At 46.2% G+C, this 18,384-nt stretch overlaps 1 long non-coding RNA gene across 2 annotated transcripts; it reads left to right on the forward strand.

Annotated features, from left to right (window-relative positions):
• Nucleotides 1-10,172: 10,172 nt before the first annotated feature.
• On the forward strand, nt 10,173-17,008 carry LOC109275296 (uncharacterized). Of its 2 annotated transcripts, XR_008422491.1 has the most exons (4): nt 10,173-10,268; nt 10,931-11,117; nt 13,606-13,680; nt 14,859-17,008. It is a non-coding gene; the product is annotated as an uncharacterized LOC109275296 (long non-coding RNA). The 2 variants fall into 2 exon arrangements; XR_002084051.2 differs by lacking the exon at nt 13,606-13,680.
• The last annotated feature ends 1,376 nt before the right edge of the window (nt 17,009-18,384 follow it).

The following is an 18,384-nucleotide window of genomic DNA, read 5'->3' on the forward strand; positions in this document are numbered from 1 at the left end:
GATTTCTTTCTCTCCACTGTTTGCCTCATCACGTGTCCCTTCCTTTGGCTTTATCCTTCCACCTCCTTTGTATAAAGGCCTTGTGATTACGTTGAATCCCCTGGATAATTCACCAGGCCTTTCATCACATCGCAAAACGCTTTTTGCCATATAAGGTAACGTATTTACAGTTTGCAGGGACTGGGATGTGTAAATCTTTCAGGGGCCGTTATTCTGTGTACCACACTAGTAAAGCCATCAATTTCCTCCAAACTGATATACAGAATTTTCACAATTCTTCTCAAAATTACAGTAAGATTTTTGGTATGCATGAAGATTATTCTAAAATTTATACGGGAAGGTAAAGAAATTTGAATAGCTTAAACAATTTGGAAAAAGAAGAATCCAGTCGAGGAATCTGTCCACCCATTTCAAGACATATTATACCGCCATAGTAAGCAAAACTGTGTGGTGTTTGTAGAGAGATACACAGATCAATAGAACAGAATAGAGAACTCAGAAATAGACTCACACAAATACGACCATCTGTTTTTGACAAAGGCACAAAAGCAAGTGGATGGGGGAAAAGATAACCTTTTCAAAAAGTGGTGCTTGAGTGATTGGACACCGAAAGGCAGAAGCAAACAAACAAAAACACAAACCTCAACCTAAGTCTCACACCTCAAATGAAAATTAACTCATAATAGATTCAAAAGTATTTAAATGGGGGCGCCTGGGTGGCGCAGTCGGTTAAGCGTCCGACTTCAGCCAGGTCACGATCTCGCGGTCCGTGAGTTCGAGCCCCGCGTCAGGCTCTGGGCTGATGGCTCGGAGCCTGGAGCCTGTTTCCGATTCTGTGTCTCCCTCTCTCTCTGCCCCTCCCCCGTTCATGCTCTGTCTCTCTCTGTCCAAAAAAAAAAAAAAAAAAAAAAAAAAAAAAAAGTTGAAAAAAAAAGTATTTAAATGGGTTTAAATATAAAACATGAGGGGTGCTGGATGGTTCAGTTGGTTGAGCATCTGACTCTTGATTTCAGCTCAGGTCATGATCCCAGGGTCGCAAGTTTGAGCCCTGCTTTGGGCTCTGCTCTGAGCATGAAACCTGCTTGGGATTCTCTCTCCCTCTCCCTCTCCCTCTTTCCCCCCTTCTGCTCATCTCCCCTGCTCACATGTGTGCTTTCTCACTCTTGGTCTCTAGAAAAAAATAAAAATAAAAATAAATGTAAAACATGAAACTATAAAACCTTTAGGAAAAAAATAAGAAAAAAACTCCTAAAACTAGTATCTAGAATTACATCTAGAACTAAGCAGAGTTCTTAGACTTGACACCAAAAGCAAAATCCATGAAAGAAAAAGTTGGTAAATGACACTCCATCGCAATTGAAAGAAATTTGCTCTACAAAGCGCCCCATTAAAAAGATGAAAAGACAAACTACTGACTGGGAAGAAAATACTTGTCAGATATTAAAACATATCTGTCAAAGGCTCAAAGGTTAAAAGACAAAGCATCTAATTTGAAATCAACAAATGATATGAAGAGACATTCTACCAAAGAATATAGACAGATGTCAAGTAAACGCAGAGAAAGACATTCGACAGCATTAGAGGGCAGGGAAATGAAAATTGAAAACACACGAGGTATCACTATCCACCTATCAGAATGGCTAGAATAACAAAAAAATAGTGACACCAAGAGCTCAGCAAGGATGCAGAGAAACTGGTTCACTCATACATTGCTGGTGGGAATATAAAAGGATACAGTCTCTTGGGAAAATACTTTGGCAGTGTCTTAAAAAAAAAAAAAAAAGTGAGCATGCCATATCATACTTCCCAGAAACCATACTCCTGAGCATTTCTTCCAGGGAAATGAAGATTGATGTTCACACAAAGTCCCGTACACAAGTATTTGCAGCAAACTTGTGCATAATAGCCCCGAACCGGAAACAACTCAAATGTCTTTTCAGAAGATGAACAAACTGTGATGTAGTCATACATGGAATACTCCTCAGTAATGAAAAGGAGCTAACTTGACACACACACGACCTGGGTGAATCTCCTAATCAGAATTATCCTGATAGGAAAAAAAAAAAACAAAACAATCACAGCAAGTTACATACTACATACGATAGGATTCCATTTATATTACATCCTTGAATTGACAAGATTTTAGGAATGGATAACGCAAGGGTGGTTTCCAGGGATCAAGGAGGAGATGGAAGAGGGAGTGGAGTGGGTTTGGCTATTGAAGGGGCAGCATCAGAGATCCTTGAGGTACGGAAATATCCTCTGGCTTGACTGTATGAATGTCAATATATTCATTATGATATTGCGCTATGAGTTCGCAAGATGTTAACATCGGGTGAAGGATACATAGGCTCTCTCTGTATTTCTTACAAGTACACAAGTTGTTTACCAGTACCTCTAAATAAAGAGTTTGATTTTAAAACAACAACCCAGAAGAGACTCAAACTAAGATGCTGATAGTTTTGGAGGGAGGTGATGCGGAAAGGCATGAATGAGACAAACCGTTCAGAGCCTTATTTTAGCTATTTCCCCCCACCCCGATCATGATATGCCTGGGTGGATTGAGGTTGCTCGCATGTCTCTGAGGGATAGCATCTCTCTTGTTTGTTCACGTACTTGATGAGAATGGCGAGGGACTTCTCCACCTTGTGTCCAGTTGGCTTGGAGACTTGTCCTATTCTGATCTATGTCAGTGTCTCCTGGAGGCAAATCAAGGAGACATTTATAAAAGGCTTTGGGGGACTGAGCTACTCTCTCATTGGTCCCAATGATAACGTTTGGGGAAGTCACACAAAGAAATTTTCTACAACTTTCGAAGGCAGTAGGGAGGTAGTGGAGGCCGTATGGGCATGGATTGCATATGAGCTTGCCTATTAAGCCTGTAGGACGAACACAGAGAAAGAACCAAACGTGAGGGAACGCTGGTTTCTAGAGTGAGCGTGGGGCTACTGTCTCCCCTCCCCTTCACACCCATGTCTGTGGGCACACGTGTGCTCCATGCTCAAAGATGAGCCGGGGTCAAAAGCAAGTGTATGATGCACTCCTGAGTTAGAAAGGGAGCTTTTGGGGGGCGCCTGGGCTCAGTCGGGTGAGGTCCGACTTCGGCTCAGGTTATGACCTCGCAGTGTGTGAGTACGAGCCCTGTGTCAGGCCCTGTGCTGGCAGCTTAGAGCCTGGAGCCTACTTCGGATTCTGTCTCCCTCTCTCCCTGCCCCTCCCCCCCACCTCTCTCTCAAATATAAATAAACATTAAAAAAATTAAAAATAAAAAAGAAAGGGAACTTCTGCAGGGCTGAGCTGATAGCTTTGATGGTCTATCCCTGCTGCCTGGGAGGGGGCTCTGCTTAGAAGGCCACTGTCCCTGGGAGGCCTGGTTTGGCAGAGTTTCATTTGCTTTCAGCCTGTAGCCTAAGCAAGGGGAGGCCTGTTGAGTCCCAGCTGCCCAGCTCAGTAGGAATCTCACTGAGGTCTGGGGCCCAGGCCCAAGCTTGTGGTAATAATGTTGCTCCTCTGCCTGAATTTGCCACTGCCTGGCTCCCTCAGGAAATGGCCGTGGCAGTGGCTTGAGGGTTTGGATCCCGAATCCAGATTCCAGATGAGAGAGACAGACAGGGAGAGGGAAACAAGAAGAAAGCAAGCAAGCAAGCAAGAAAGAAAGAAAGGGAAAAAAGAAAGCAAGAAAGCACCCGAATCCAGATTCCAGATGAGAGAGACAGACAGGGAGAGGGAAACAAGAAGAAAGAAAGCAAGCAAGCAAGCAAGAAAGAAAGGGAAAAAAGAAAGCAAGAAAGCACCCGAATCCAGATTCCAGATGAGAGAGACAGACAGGGAGAGGGAAACAAGAAGAAAGAAAGAAAGCAAGCAAGCAAGCAAGAAAGAAAGGGAAAAAAGAAAGCAAGAAAGCAAGAAAGCAAGCAAGAGAGAAAGAAAGAAAGAAAGAAAGAAAGAAAGAAAGAAGAAAGAAAAAAAAATATATAGATATATTCACTTCTTCCCTCCTCCCTTGCCCTTTTCTTTCCCTTACCAACCTTCGCCCCCTGTACAGGCTTCTGTTGTTGTCTTGGTTTACTTCGCATTTTAACCCTTGCCTTGCTTTATTTTAATTTTTTTGCTTGTTTGTTTATTTGTTCGTTTGGTCGGTTTGGGTTTGGGTTTTGAGTAAATGAGGAGCCAATTCTCTAAGTCAGTTCCAAGTCTGAATAATGGCCGGCGTGGTCGGTCTCTGGCGTCCTATTTCTTCCCCTCCTCCCCTTTCTCCCTCCCGTCCGGCCACACCTGACTTTTCACCGTGTCCTGCACGTGCCAAGGAGGCACCCCTCAGAGTCTGGCCATTTACCGTTTCTTCTGCAGGCTCCCCCCCAACCCATGGATCCACATGGCTTGCTTGCCCACCTCTGCTGGTCTTCCCCTATGCGTCACATTTTCAGGGAGATTGTCACAGGACGTCTCGCGTAAAACTGTACCACGCATACTTCCAACATTTGTAGCCCTCTTCTCTGGTCTCTTCATTCTTCAAAGCATATATGACTCGCCAACACTGTATTTGACTTTTACCTCATTCGCTGTCTGACTTCCTCAATTAGATTGCCAGCTTTATGAAAGCAGGGTGTTTTGTTTGTTTTGTTCACTACTGCATCCAGAACATAGCCTGGCACAGTACACAGTATCAATAAATATTTGGTAAATGAACGAGTGGAATGAGGGAGTGAATAAAATTCTTTCAGGTGTTAGGTAGAATGTAAGTACATATGCGATTTATGGCTAATATTTTAAATTAAATGTATTGTTAATTAGCTTGGTAATTATTAAGCATATTTTAAATAAATATATTGTATTACTTATATTAAATAGTATGAATTAATTATTTTATTTTATTTTTAAGCCTTTTTAAAATGTTTATTTATTTTTTTATTTTTGAGAGAGAGAGAGAGTGTGAGCAGGGGAGAGGCAGAGAGAGAGGGAGACACAGAATCCAAAGTAGGCTCCAGGCTCTGAGCTGTCAGCACAGAGCCCGACGCGGGGCTCGAACTCATGAACCATGAGATCATGACCTGAGCTGAAGTCGGACGCCTAACCGACTGAGCCACCCAGGTGCCCCAAGGATATATTTATATTTTAAATAAATACACTGCATGTATGCATGTCTGTCTATCTACACAATATATAATCACAAACTTTATTTGTTTTAAGTCTATGACCTTGAAAATAACCCTGGACTGGGGTTTGAAGGGCTGGGATCTGTTCCGGCTCCTTCAAAACAGATCTGCCAGGAAGAATCATTCCGTGTCCCTGCCCTGGTATCTGTACTTGTGAAATAGGTATAATATTCCTTGTGTACCTCACAGGGTTATTATGAGAATCAAATAAGATACTGGACAGGGGTGTGTGAAAACTAAAAGGCCAATCAAACACACCCTCCAACCTTCTGCAAGGATGAAACACCGTCGTACGAATGTCTAGTTCTAACGCGAGAGAATGCAGACAGCGCCCTTGCTTATCCCCGTGGTGACAGAAACACAAACTACGGCAAGAGAGCTGGGCACGTGGGGGGCCTTCATCCTTACGTGATACCGTGAAGCTGTCTTCGAGACGTCTCGTAGGAAGCCCGAGTGTCGTTTGGGAACTTATCAGGAGTGTTTCGCGGGGAGGGGGAAAGGAGAGCAGAGCCCAGCGTGTCATGGAATATTCCTTCCTGTCTTCCATTCCCCCCCCCCCAAGCCCTGTGCTGTTGCATTTCTCTCTGTGTATTATTGACAGAGGAAATGCTGATTCACGGTCTGAGTTACAGGAAACCTTGTTTCCTGGTGAAGAAACAAGCCGGGCGATGACTCCTCTGCCAGTTTCTGCCCCATGCCCTTCTCCCGGGCCTGCACTCAGAGGGGGCTGAGAAGGGGCAGGGTCGGCTCCGGCCTCCCCAGTGAGGTCACCTTCCCGTGGAACCGAATCCAGCACAGGCTCCTCACTGGGCCTCTGCAGGCCCTTCCGGCTCTGACCTCACGATACCTTTCCGTCCCATCTCCCACCACTCCCTCCTTGCACCCCGTGCTGTGGCCACACATGACTGCTCCCAGTTCTCTGTGAACACCTTGTATTTTCCAGTCGCTGTGCTTTGGCTCTGGATGTGCCTGCCCTGCCTGGAATGGCCCCTGACCCAGTGTCGGTTCATTGAAATCCTACCCTTGCTCCAATTCTGCTCGGCTGCTACCCACCATCTGAAGCCTGCTAGGCTGTCCTGTATTTATTTTGATTCTTTTTTGTAGGGGCGTTTTCAAGTATGCACAAAAGGAGACAGAGCTGGATGACCGAGTTCTGTGTAGCCATTTCCCAGCCTCAGTAAAGAACTGATTTCTCTTAAGTAGCACTCAATCCCTCCTTCTTTGAGCTCTGTCAGTAACTCTTATGCTCTGTGCTTTACTCATATTTGCTGAATTGAGTGGGAAGAAAGTGAGTCAGTGGATTTCAAATGCTGTTTATTATCTGCCTCCCCCAATGGGGAAACTGAGGCACCCCAAAGTGAAGCGAGTTGCCCAATGTCAGAAGACAGGGAGTGGTAAGCCGAGACCAGACTCTTCTGAAGGGCCTCACGGTCCAAGCGGGAGGTGTGGATAATGCACTCATAACTCACATACTCATGCTACTGGGTCTCAAGTTCTATCGGAGTTCGGGGTAAGTGATTAGTAAGTATGTGTTGAATGAACCAATTGATCTTCTATCCAATTGATTAATAAGATGACTTCTGAAGGGTGACACTGAGCAGACCCCTGGTCCTCTCCATGCTACAATCTAATGTCAATATGTTGAAGGCACAGGAGGTACCTGACTCGTGTGGAGAGAAAAGCCAGGTACCTACAAAGGCCAGTGAGAGTTAATGAAAAGTTTAAAATGACAAAGAGTTTAAAATAAACTCTGCGTTATTCCAACATGGGGTAGACAATAGGTATTCTGTATCTGAAGAACTAAATACTTCTGAGGTAATTTGGACCAGAAAGCAGGAAGAAAAAAGTAATAGAGTTTTTTTGTGTTGTTTTTTTTTTTTAAGCCAGCAGGGGAATAATGGCAATTTTTTTTTTAAATTTTTTTTAACGTTTATTTATTTTTGAGACAGAGAGAGACAGAGCATGAACGGGGAGGGTCAGAGAGAGGGAGACACAGAATCTGAAACAGGCTCCAGGCTCTGAGCTGCCAGCACAGAGCCCGACGCGGGGCTCGAACTCACAGGCCGCGAGATCATGACCTGAGCCGAAGTCGGCCGCCCAACCGACTGAGCCACCCAGGCGCCCCAGAATAATGGCAATTTTTCATCTTGATCCAGATTTGGCTCAAACCTTGATTTTTGAAGTACAGCAAGAGGTCATCTGGATGTCCAGTCTGAGGCACCCTGACTTTACTATGTCAAAACAAAAGGAAGGGTCTGGTCGTCCACCAAGCGGCAGTTGCCAGCTGGGTGGAAAATAGAAAGTGTATGTGGATTTCCCTCATCACATAGAGTTAAAACATAATTTGAGAATGTTTTCCTCAGCGGAAAAAAAAAATCTCTTGAATCAGGTTCTTTTTAAGGATTACATACAATCGTTGTCTAATCGCTGTATTTCTTTGGTTGGGGCGAAATAGGTGGGGGGAGACTGATACAGGCATCTATCGGGCGCTCTGTCTACACGGTCTCATTGACCCATTAAAATGGTGGCAGTCACATCAACACCTGGGTCAAAAGGAGGTTCTGATGTTCACCAAAATAATGGACAGAAAGTGATTTGTAAGCCGCGAAGTGCCTCAGTAAGGTCATGATGTCTGCCATTACACTAGAAGTAATCTGACAGCACAGGAGGCATTGCCCTGAAGGCGAGAGGGGAGAAGAGAGAGAGGCAAAGAAGGGTTATTAGAACGATGGGCTCACATTTCACATTTTTGTGTGGGTCAGAGACCTGAGTCAGGAGAACGTAGGAGAGAACTCTGGAACTTTCGTTCCTCCCCTACCTACGTCGCTCTCTGTTGGTGTCCCTGTAAAGAACATCATTAAAGACAGCAACACGAAAGCATAGTCGGTGTGCCTATTTTGAGGCAGCAAGTTGAGGGGTGGGTATACAGGAGGAAGTGGGGTAGTGAGAAGTGTTTTGCATTCCGTGGGTCATCTGGAATTGTGAAGAGAGGAAAATGGGTAGAATGTATGGGTCCCGTGGGGAGAAAAGAGGACTTAAGGTTTAATGGGCAAGAAGGATGGGCTGTGGGAATCCTTTCAGGTGCAGTCAGGAACAAAATACTGCTGAAAGGAGACCCAGGACAGATACCAAGATAGATAGGGTTGTACGACAGCAGATGATTTGCTTTGTGAAATTCACAAGAACACGTTTCCTCCAAAGAAAAACAAAACAAACAAAAAAAAAATTCCCTCCTCCACCCCACCATACGTGCTCCCCGGACTGTTTATTCACTTAATAAGTCCTTCTTCAAGGGCATACACAGCTAAGTGTGGCCCTGCGCTAAGGAACCATTACAAACTTCAGAAGGGGTCCCAGGTACAGCAGATCTGAACTCGACACCGCTGAGGGGCAGGGCACTTGCTCAGGCCTCCGAAACAAGATTTGAGCCCTCAAAATGCTTACACCTTAGCATACACGTGTGGTTTAGAGCCTTCAAAACAAGAAGGAAAGGCAGGGCTTCCTTTTTCAGCAGTAAGGGATTCGTTTCCTGCCACACCCTCTTTGCTACAGGACAGGAGTGCTTCCAAGCCAGAAGCATTCAAGGAGGGGCATGAAGGGCTTGGTCATTTAGGGCCTGGAAGATTTCCATCAGAGAGCTCAGGTGAAGGCCTGGGCCCCTGGAGTCTGCATCACCAGGAGGGGGGCCGGCAGGAGGAAAACGCTTTGGCTGTGCTGAGCAGAGCTCATTAGTGGTGGGGTCAATCCTGAGGTTGATGTATAGGTGTTAGATTTTTTTTGTTTCCTGGTGTCATGTTTCCATGCCTAGGCCCAGAGTTGCTCTGTCGACTTCGGCATGGGATTTAGCAGCATTCTTGCTGAAAGGAGAGGCCAGTCCATGCGCGGAAGAAAAGTTCTGAGGTGTTCCCTTAGAAGGACTACACGTGAGAGTTCAGGTCAGGCAATCAGGCGTAGAGAAGGTACATAAAGAATGAAGAGTCCACGCAAGTGTGCTTGCAAATGTTTCACTAGAAATTCTCCAGGGGAAAGAGCCCTGTTGTACGGTTTGCTGATTTCTGTGGAGTAAATAAATAGTACCTCTGTGGCCGAGTGCAAGCTACCAACACGATGGTCACTGAGTGTGGAGGTGAGAAGAGTTGCCAAGGACCGGCACAGCCAGCGGTCAGAACAGACACAGCGGGACTCACTCAGAGGGGCGGAAAAAGTTGGAACTCGGAGACCAGACGAGGCCCTGAGGGAGGTGTGGGTGTGGGCAGTGCCAGCAGCATATGAGGACAGGCAGGAGGTGACAGGCCAGGTGGCAGTCAGCATTGAGCAAGATAACCATCCAAAGAAAAACAGCTACCGTTCCCTGAGCAAGACTCTGTGTTAAACCCTCTGCATTGCCATGAATTCTCACAGACTCTCTGCCAGGGTGTTTTCGTTCCTATTTTACTGATGAGGAGACTGAGGCCCAGAGAGATCAAATGGCTGGTCACGTAAGAGGCAATGGGGTAAGAATTCAAACCCGGAGTCTGTTTCCACTACATCATCATGCCAGGGGGAGGCTGGGAGCCAGTCCTGTTCCCAAAGGTCTCAGACAGGACGTGTGGCTGCTGGTGACCAATGGTAATACCTGGGAGGCTTGACAGCTCTGAGAATCAGGACACCAGTGGATTATGGGATCAGGTATTCAGTATCGGGGATAAGACGCGTCATGGGACCTAGGGCGTGAGGTCAGAAAGGACAAACTTGAGGCTGGGTCGCAGTAACAGCCCTCAGCCTGGAGCAGAGCTGAACACCAGTCAGTTGGGAGCTCTCAGACTATCAACCGGTCAGGGTGTCGATCAGCCAGTCGTAGTTGTGGCAGTTGGGTCCCAGAGAAAGAGCTCTACATGGGATGACTATGGACATCTGTGTTTTACATCAATATAGTGTCTACAATGCTTCAAAACTGTAATACAGACTATGGAAGCTAATTTGAGAATGCAAATGTGCATTTAATTAATATGTTACTTGTGACCCTATATGACTCACAGGCAGCATAGAGGCTGTGGTGAGCTGTGCGCTGTGGAAGGCAACGAAGGCTGGGTGACGGGAAGCGGTGTGGCCCCTGTGGGCACGGAGGTCCAGGTGAGTGAGCCAGTGAGGGAGAAGTACAACAAGGTGTTCAGAAATTGGAGAGATAAGGGATAAGATCCAGAAGGAGAGAGGGAAGGCTGGGAAATGTGTTACAGAAAACCAGAAGAAGATCATCTTCCATTTGGACGATCAAGAAGGTCCTGTTCTGGAAGCAGCTAAAAAGGCCTCCAGAGAGTTAATGTGGGGCTTCCCTTCAGGGAAGCCTGGATGGTGATAGGTCATTGAGGAATCAGACTTACCTTTGCTGATATTATCTGTAGATAGTTTATGGTCTGAAGTTCCCTTCCTGAGTAGGAAAGTTTAGCCCTAGTATCTGTGTGTTAAACTGTGGTGGCACAAGGTGGGAAATCAGGGTATTATATAAAGAAAAACCATGGGAGGCTGAAGATAGGCTGCTGTCACTATGGATGTCCTGTCTGTAAAGGACAAGCCTCCCTCTTCCCTTCCCTCTTCAATTGGGCATATGAGTAACCCAATTCCATGCCATTACAGGGGTGATTTCATTTCACTCTGCTAATAAGCGGCAAAGGGAGGATTTGAACCTTGGAACTCTTCAGAGCCAGAACCTATATTATTAGGGCAGACCATATGAAATGGTCTTTCTTCTACATCTTTTGAATTGAATATTGTTAATTCCATCTCATGCTCTTTAGAGCCTCTGGGCGCTGAGAAGGTCCTAGAAGCAAACAGATCCAGTAATCAATCCCAGCTGCCATGCGATGTCTTGCCTCTTTTGTCACATGTGATGCCAACAGTAGGGAAGAAGTTTTTCAAGTGCCAAGGTGATGAATGTGTGAGATTTTCAAACCCACGGGAGTTACCAGAATGGATTCCCTTCAGGTAATGGACGTTGGTTAGAGACTCAGAAAAGGATCGCCCAGATGGTGAGCTACTTGAGAGCCAGCATGGTTTCTGGCACATCGCGTTGAATAAATGGTGGACAAAGAACTTAGGCTTGTGTAAGATTTCACACTGAGGTTACATAATAATACAGCTCTCCCCTGGTGAGTACACTCACCACTCACCAACTCGGCCTCCTGGCACATGGTTGGAACTTTGGACCAGAGCAAATTTTGGCAGGGCAAATGTTGCTGAGTCAGCATTCGCCTAAATTGTTCTTCCACTGGCTGAGCCAGGTGACTTCAGGAATATTGCTTACACTTCCTAGGGCCTCTGTTAAGTGGGAAGGCTTATTCTTTCCAGCGTTCTCTATAGATAGCTGGGAGGATCTTAACAGTTTAGAGAAAGTAAGTCTTTGTGATCTCAGAAAGAAAAAAACAAAACCCAACATTTGAGGTAGGCAACGGAAGGCTTAACCTTGTAGGAAAAAGAGGGACACAACATGGTGGCCCGTTTGGAAGTCTGAGAGGGTCACCAGTAGTGAGAGAGCCGATGGGTCAAAGGGAAGAGTGATAAAGCATTCCTGACACTTTGCCCAAACCTGGCCCGGTGCCTGAATTTCTGCCAAAGTCACATGGCCAGTGCCTGCGGACTCTGACTCAGGGACTTCACCTGCTGCAGAGGGCGATTAATGGTGGTGCTCACCACCACAGCTGTGGGCTTCCTGCCCCTGCCTGCCCCTGGGCCCCTCTCAGCCTCATTCCTCCTGACCTCCCCTCCGCTCCCCCCCCTCCCCGCCATTCTCCTTTTTGGAACAACTGTGCATAATCCCCTCTCCCCTTCCTGCCCCTTCCCCAATGCCCCCACCTGCCCTTTCTGATTCTGTGCCAACAGCTGGTCGGTGAGCAGTGCCAGATCAAACAGATGTGCGTGGTATTGGCCAGCACGTGCGACCAGGCTCTCTGTCCAGCCCTGTCCCTGAGCACAGTTCTCTCTCTCTCTCTCTCTCTGGCCGAGGGCTGGGCAACCCCTCTCAGGGGCACTGCAGGGCCTGAGCAGAGAAGGGGTCAGACATCATTGCCTTCAGGCCATCTTTGTCTCCCTCCACCTCTTTGGCAATTCTCTTTGTATTTCTCTCGGTGTAGCACCTCTTCCCCTTCTTCGTTGCTTGTCTTATGTGTTTGTTTCTTATTAAAAAAAAAAAAATCTTCCTCATTGATCAAACTCACAAGACTTTTATGCCTGATGTTAGAAAAGAAGGCAAAACACGGTGTTTTAAAACAGGTTTTAAAGTTCAAGTTCTGCTGGTTTAATAAAAGACATCACAACAGGCCAGAAACCAGCCAGAAAAATAACAGCTGGTCTGCTTCACCGCAGCCCGCCCAAACCCAGGGCCTTCAAGATGTCACTTCCTTCCTTCCTTTCTTAGTCAGTGGCATGCAAAATTCATGGTAATTCTCAGAAGTAGATACCTTTGCAACCAAGTGTCTTTGATTTTTCTGTACAATTGGCTAATTCTCCTCACTCCCACCTACCTGTCTGAGTGGGGGTGACTTGAGAACAGCAGCAATGAACCCAAGAGAGCCCTGCGACAGATCAAAGCCCTCTGGCATAGTGCAATCTCGTTGAAAATAAAATGAGCAGGTCTAGCATAATGATACAAAAATTGCTCAGTGTTTTAAAGTATGTACGTTTTTCTTATAAACGTACGAAGTGAAACAGCTTGCGTTCGGCATAGCTGCTGGCTGAGAAACAGTCCCAACAGAAATGAAAAACAACAAAAAACAGTAATTCAGACCCCAAATCATAGTCTTCAGTGTTGATGATGATTAATGCCTTCTCCAAATGTCTCAAGATTCCACAGACACGCGTGCCTTTTGCGTTAGCCAATTGAATAGAAACTACAAGATTGTTGAATTAGGCCTTGTGTAGGCTTCCGTAAGTTTCTTCAGAGAGCGTCCGCATTGAAGAAATGAGAAATTACAAGAATGAGTTTCCCATTTTGCCCTGACTTCCAGGAAGCTCCGAGCTGAAGCTGAATCCGATGCCTAATCCGACAATTAGATTAGCCTTCGTCCTTCCTTTTGACTTTAGTCTAAATTTCTTGTTCGAGTTTTGTTTGTGGCTCAGTGTACATCTTCTTTTATATCATAAACCGGCCGAAATTCTTTTCGGGAAAAAGGACGGTGTACCAACTATGGGGGATGCCACAAAAATGGCTTCTAATAATGATGACGATAATGATTCATGACACTTCACTTTCTACCTTTAATTAGTTATTTATGTACTTGTCGTAAGGTTCTCATTAGACTGCAAATTCCCTGAGGACCGAGCAGGGTCTCGGTGTAGCGGTATCTCCCCTGGGGTGGGTGTTTAGTAAGATTCTGCTGGATAAATACAGCCTTAGGGTTAATTTTAGAGGAAACAGAATGAGATTTTCTTCCCCTTTCTTTTCCATTCCTCTCCTCTCTCTTTTTTCTTTCTTCAGAGAAGCCTCTGTTGATGGAACTTCTGCAGACAGGCAGCTCTGAGCTAATATACGGGGATGCTCCTCCCGTGCTGGGTGAGATGTTACTTTCTCCTCTTTCCCCTTTGAAGACCGTATCGTAAATTTCGTCTTTCTCTACATTGTTCTCTCCCTCTTCCTGAATAATACTCAGTAATGTTCTCCTACATAAATAATAACCACTTACATTTACATAAGCACCGGTAACTTTGGCACATTCCTTCCAGAAAGGATTTGAGATGGGCATCTTAGAGGATTTTAAATTTTACAGCGTACTCTCGGCTTCGGCTGCTGCTGTTAGTAGCTAATATTTATGGCACACTCACCGTGTGCCGGGCACTAGGCTGGGGCTTTTTGTACACTATCTCATTTAGTCCTTACAGGGATCCTGTGGAGGAGCTGCTGGTATCCCAACTTGCAAATAAGAGGAAACTGTGAGGCTCTGGCACTTGCCCGAGGTTGCACGGGCAGGAGGGGGCAGGGCTGGGATTTGACCCCTGACTTCTGAATACCAAACCCGGGCTCCCGCCCTCATCTACATACACTCCCTTTGGGTCATTACTTCAACAAAGTGGGGGCCATTAACCCTGTCGTACAGATGAGAGGGAAGAGGAAGGGCAGTGTTTGAGCACTGATGACCCCGACGATGTCTGGGGTGTTATGCTTTACTCACAATATTTCATGTGGTCCTTCTGGCCATCCCACAAGGCAGGCAGCAATGTCTGGGTCACAGTGAGGGAGACAGCAGCTATGAGCACTTACTTAACTGCACAGGCACCTAGGAGAGAAGGTAGGGTCTGATCCTGGGTCTGTTGGGCTCTCAAGTCCATGTTTTTTTTTTCCTCTGGACACGTGGAAAACCAGCCCGAGTTCACGTGATGGGGCAATGGAAACAACACCAAGTTTGGTCTAAACTGGGGTTCTGTTAAGCGTCCTTTTCAGGTTTTGGTGTCCTGCCGGGGTCAAAAAGTGCAGCATCTGTCTGGCTACTGAGTGTCTTTCCCCATGTGACCTTGAGTGGGGGGAGCGTCTTATTCTGACTTGACAAGGCGGATGCAATTGAATTACCATCTCATTCAGAGCAGAGAGAGAATAGCTTTGGGATCGAGGCTACTTTGAAACAAGGGCTCCTGAAGCTAATTAAAAGCTAGGCTGGAGCTGTGCTTTTCATTCCTTAAGAATGTTCGACCTCATTAAATAGGAAAAAGCAAGTGGAATTTTCTGATTTTTTTCAGGTTCTGCCGGGGGTGGGGAGTCGGAGCAAGTGAGACATATTTCTACTGCTTCAAGCCTGCACGGTGCCTACAACAGCGTTGCCGTTGTGGTGACGACTTAACCCTACTCGAGTGCTGAGAACCCTGGGATCCGGGCAAGCTGGCAAAGCAGACGCAGGAGGACCTCCTGCTCCCTGCTTCAGGCTCCTGGTTTCCTGCACTTCGTCCTCCCTCAATGGCAAGGGATGGAGAGAGCTCGCAGGCTCCAGCCCAGTGGAACGAATGGCTGGCCTTGGGAAAAGCCTCCCTTTCACAGACACTTGGAGCTAGCTTGCACTCACGGCCACAGGGTTCCAGCCAAAGGAAGCAGAAAACTTTGCGGGCTTTCTGTGTCACCTCTGGATGGGACAGAAGAGCCTAAGACATTGCTCTGCTGTTTGCACCTGGGGCACCCAGTAGCAAGCACTAAGTCAGGGGCCATGTGCTCAAGCCACCAAGATGCCTGGGACCGCGGAGACAGAGGTCAGACTGGCAGAGGCTTCACCTGGAAATCTTTAGGTTTTGATTTAAAAACCTCCATTTATGGTGCGCCTGCAGGCCAGGCACTGTGCTAGGGCTTTGCATATATTATATCTAATCTTTCCAGCTACCTTGCTCAGTAGCTGTCACTACCCTCATTTTAGAAGTGAGGAAGTAAAGGTGCTGGCTATGAGCTTTTTCATGGCTCTTGGCCCTGCCAATAGAGCCCGGTCGGAAGCGTCCTAGTTTGGTGAAGAATCCAAAATGGAAGGGATATTAGAGGTCATGTCTACCTTCTGAGGATAATGATGAAAAGAGATCCAAAGCCAGAAATGTAAATTATTCTGCTCAAGGACACACAGCTGAGCTGTGTCTTCAAGTCTGTCCCTTCTTTCCCATGTAACAGCAGGAGAACAGAGAGTTAGAGTTGTCACCTGGGATGAACGGGACAAATGTCAAGGCTGCCCCGGCTCTGTCTCTAAGCAATGATCTTCACAGGCATGGCAGGTTTCGAAGGTCTTCTCATCTTGATCTGGTTGACATCTCTTAAAAATGAGGGAAGGGGAACCTTTGCAGTTCTGGAGGATAAAGTAACGTGCCAATGAGAAAAGTAGACATCCACGTCTATAAAATGTTTTCAGCCCCTCACAAGGAAAGTGCAGGAGGGGAGTCGACGGTTGCAGAGTTTTCTTTTTTCCATCATCTTGTAATCCTAGGTGTCACGCACTGCTAAATCTTTGCTTCCACAGGGTGACAAGTTTGCTTTGCTCACTCTTTGGTTTGCTCCAGATGGCTTGGGGTTCCAACTGAAAGCTCTTCTAGAAACATCCCTGCATCATCTCACGAAATCTCTGGGGAGTGTATAGTCTACGTTCAGAGCCATAACATACACATCAGTCTCTTTGAGCCACACGTGGGATTACCCAGACCCTGGCATCTCAGAACGCAGAAATGGTATATGTACTGGCATCTGGGTGAACACCATGTACAGGATAGTTAAGAAGCATTAGGGCTGAAAGGGAACTTGGAGGCTATTCCCAACTCTCATTCGCTGAAGCAAATCGTACCTATTTTTCATCTGACCAGTGAGTGCCCTTCAGAAATTCTCAGATAGTCAACCTGTTGGTACAGTGATTGGGTCACTCACAAGGGCACAGACTAAGTAGGTTGGATGACTGGTTCTACTTTTCACTTCAAATGATCTTTAAGAGTCAGTTCTATTTATCTGTTAAGTGAATACAATAATGGATAAACCCGTGTTCCTAAATTGAATGAAATCCAAAACCCACACATATTCAAGAGTCTATCCTAGCTAGCCGGGGCCATGCTCCCTACATTTCAGCCACTGGTTGGCTTGTTGGTCCATGAACATGTCATGACAGTGCCCGCTGGAAATAATAACAGTAACTTCTTCAGTTTGCTATCTATGATTTACACTCTTATCAAAAAGGATTTGAGGGGCGCCTTGGTGGCTTAGTCAGTTAAGTGTCCGACGCTTGGTTTCGGCTCAGGTCATGATCTCACGGTTCATGAGATCAAGACCTGAGTCGCGCTCCGTGCTGACAGCATGGAGCCTGCATGGGTTTCTCTCTCTTCCCCTCTCTCTCTGCTCCTCCCTCTCTCTCCAAATAAATAAACTTAAAAAAAAAGGATTTGATGCTCTGAAGTTAACCTTTCACATTTATTTTCCCACTTAACCCTTCAAAGGATCCTGTGAAAGAGATCTATGTTGCCATTTTGCAGACGCCAAACCCAGGCACAGACAGGTGAAATACCAAGCTCAAGGTCACATAGTGTGTTAGATGTAGGAACAGTGGGTCCCCCGATTTCCAATCCAGCATTCTTTTTTCTATATTACATGGGATCGGGGCTTGATTCTCCTTAATACTCCAGATTTGGAATATATGTTAAGCCACAATAATGCTTTCTCCCAAGATGGGAAAAACAGCTGGCTGTTGCCTTGCTACACCACAGTTGTGACCATATACCTAATGTGCACCCAAGCTTCCCTGTCTTGTCCTCTCTGCTGGGAATGCCCTCCCCTTCCCTTCTCTGAGTGATTAACTCCTCTTCATTCCGCGTAAGGCCACATCTTCTCTGATTAATTTCCTTGTCTATGTCCCGTGGTGCTTTGCATGCCTCCACTGCAGCACGTCAGGGGGCAGCAAGCCATAGCCAGCCGTATGCCATGGAGTCACGGAACGGATGAGGACACAGTGACCAACTAGGGGGAAAGCTTGTTCAGATCCACGCTCAAGTCTTGTTGTTTATCTTTGCACCACAGTGCCTGAAACACAGTGGAGATTTGGTAGATATTTGACCAGAAGTGGCCCAGAGTCTGAAACTCAGCCTGCTCCTAGAAAGAAACAAGGTGGCAGGCAGGGGATAATGTAGTAAAAATGGAAGCCAGGATCTCAGCCTGCAGATGTCAAAGTGGCTTTCTTGAGGCTGTGTATAACTTCCTGCAGTGCCTGTGCATTTGGAATGGTTATGAGCACTTTGGAGGGACTCTGGGAACCCTTTGGGAGATGGGTCTACCATCAGTTCCTGTTTTGAGTCAGCGTTAGCTCCCTTAACTAATGCCTTGAGAGCTTAAGGCATGTGTGCCACCGTTGTCTTAGCACGGATTTTCCCTTCTAAGTGTCAAAAACAGCATTAGATGAAGAAAATGAATTGAGAAGGGGGGAGAGGAGGCAATCTGCAAGTCCCAGAGTAACCTCTAGTTTGGTTTTATCCGATTTCATTGTTAATTTCACAATCAAGCAAGAGTACTTCGTATCTCTGAACGACCCACGGATTGTATCTTAATCAAATTAATGTGTCTGTAACATAAGACTGATTCAGTGTTCAACTGTTAGAGCGACAAATGATGCAAAGCCTAAGTTTTCTCTTTCCTTTCTCTCTCCTCTCCCCACAACCCCCCTCCATCACGAAAGGTCAACTGACTGAGAGGCTGTTGTTTTGATGGCTGACACGAGATCCTATTGGTTAAAAATGTGAGAAGGCGGGCTACCTCCCCTCACCCCAC

The sequence above is a fragment of the Panthera pardus genome, unplaced genomic scaffold (genome assembly GCF_024362965.1).
Source record: "Panthera pardus isolate Hobbes unplaced genomic scaffold, ASM2436296v1 HiC_scaffold_16, whole genome shotgun sequence".
Classification (NCBI taxonomy): domain Eukaryota; kingdom Metazoa; phylum Chordata; class Mammalia; order Carnivora; family Felidae; genus Panthera; species Panthera pardus.